The sequence below is a fragment of the Cervus canadensis genome, chromosome 2 (genome assembly GCF_019320065.1).
Source record: "Cervus canadensis isolate Bull #8, Minnesota chromosome 2, ASM1932006v1, whole genome shotgun sequence".
Classification (NCBI taxonomy): Eukaryota; Metazoa; Chordata; class Mammalia; order Artiodactyla; family Cervidae; genus Cervus; species Cervus canadensis.
This window is the reverse complement of record NC_057387.1, coordinates 10,322,221-10,324,356: the sequence shown is the minus strand read 5'-3', so window position 1 is coordinate 10,324,356 and position 2,136 is coordinate 10,322,221. Positions and strand designations below refer to the sequence as shown.

The following is a 2,136-nucleotide window of genomic DNA, read 5'->3' as shown; positions in this document are numbered from 1 at the left end:
ACAGATTAACAACGGTTTTGTAAGGAAATTAAGAGTATTTTAAAGACAGATTGGATATAAAAGAAGTATATTGAATAGTAAAGGTAGTAAGTATTAGTATTATTAACATATATACAGTTAATCAGTTTGAAGTAACAGAGTAAATTAAAATTAAATAACAAGGCTATAAATTAAAAAAAAAATACACTGACTCTAGAAAATCAGAAGTAGAATTTATATTGCTGGCATCTCTGTAAATCCTTAGAAGACTTTCTTTACCAGTCTGTTCACCAAGTCATGGGGAAGAAAGCTAGACTAATTGTATTATTCTTTGAAATTCTAGTCTCTTTGGGCTTAATATTTTGTGAAGAAGTTCCATTTGTATACAGGACTGCAGTCTAAATTACTTACCAGACATATTAAACACCTTTTGGGGAGCAAAGGAGCTTCTTTTTTTTTTTTGCAAAGGAGCTTCTTAATAGCATCTTTCATATCCTTATTTCTCAAGATATATATAATGGGATTGAAAAAGGGAGTAAGCACAGAGAATGTTAGTGCAATGATGGTGTCCCAGAAGATGTATAAGTAGCAAAGAATCTAAAATACATGAGAGCCACACTGCCAAAAAACAGCAGGAAGATGGACATGTGTGCTGCACAGGTAGAAAAGGCCTTTTTACAACCCTCAGCTGAAGGGATACCCAGGATAACAATGATAATTCTGATGTAAGAAAGAGAAATAATCAGATCTGTTATTAGAATAGCGAGGGCATGAATCATCTTGCACCAAGATCACAGAGGCATTTGTGCAGGCTAAATTTATTAAAGGTGTGAAATCACAGAGCAGAAGATCTGATGGATTTAGTTGGGACCACAGAAAGGTAGGGTAGAAATTCACACAATCTCAGGTAGAAGGATAAGGAAACCAAATATACAAGAGCCTGCAGAGAGCCGAGCACGGAGGTGGGGAGTCATGATGGTTAGGTAGTGGAGTGGGTTGAGGTGGCCACATACCCGTCAATGGCCATGACGGTCAGCAAGGCTCCTTCAGTGTTTCCAAGTGGAGGCAAGAAGTACGTCTGCAAGAGGCAGCCAATGAAAGAGATGGCCTTTCGACTGCTGATCAGATTGGAGAGCATCTTAGGAATAGCAGCTGTGGTGTACCACATCTCAAGAAATGTGAAGATACTGATGGGATTATACATGGGATTGTGGAGACACATATCCAGTCTTACAGCAAAGATCAATAGTTTCCCAAATATGATAAAGGTGTAGATGAAGAGTAAAGGAACAAAGTATAGGAGGCCACCATCTTGGAAGCAGAGGAACCCAGTGAAGATAAATTCAGTCACTGCTGATAGATCTCCATCTCCCATGTCCCCAGAAGAGCTACCTGTGAATGAGGAAGATGGTACACCCAACTAATAGAGAAGGAGATCAACACAGTGTAAATGTAAACGGTATTTTTGTTACCTGGTATTTTTGTGTTTTGACTTTTTCCAGATTCAAAATAATGGACAACTTGTCTATATCACTAATCTTTTTATTTGAGAGATAATACAGAATGATGATTAGTAACGGGTTCAAATCAGACATTCTGAGCCTAAATTCTCATTCTGCCACTTATTAGTTAAGCAAATAAGCAAGTTACATAATCTCTCTCTGAACCTCAGAATCTTCTGTAGTGGAAAAATATTAGTGCAAAATTATGAGTATTGAAAGAATTAATGTATCAGAGTATTAATATTGCTCAAAATTTGTTAGTTATTTCCTACCTTGAATAGTTTTCTGAAAGAATAACAATATCTCATTTAGATCTCTTCACTCCTCAATCATTTGCTATGTGACTGCTTTCTCTCTCCTATAGGGAAGGCATTCTGTCCCATGTATCAGTGACATGGTAGCTGCAAAATAATGGAAAAGTTTCAGTCTTTATAACTTCACTTTGGCATTAGAAACTGCTGATTACTACTACTTGAAGACTGTCTCCCTTGGCTCTCATGAAACCACCCTCTCCAAGTTTACCTTCTTCCTGAACAGAAGCTTCCTCTCAGGTGGTTTGTTATAAAACTTTCTTATTTCGTGTGTTATAAACTCACTGTCTTGACGCATTCTCTAAATGACTGTGTGTCCCAGTTTCCTGCTGTGGTCCCTAAAA

The 2,136-nt window shown here is 37.3% G+C and overlaps 1 pseudogene; it reads right to left on the bottom strand.

The window, feature by feature from the left end:
* Positions 1 to 333: 333 nt before the first annotated feature.
* On the bottom strand, positions 334 to 1,363 carry LOC122426626 (annotated as a pseudogene).
* Positions 1,364 to 2,136: the final 773 nt, after the last annotated feature.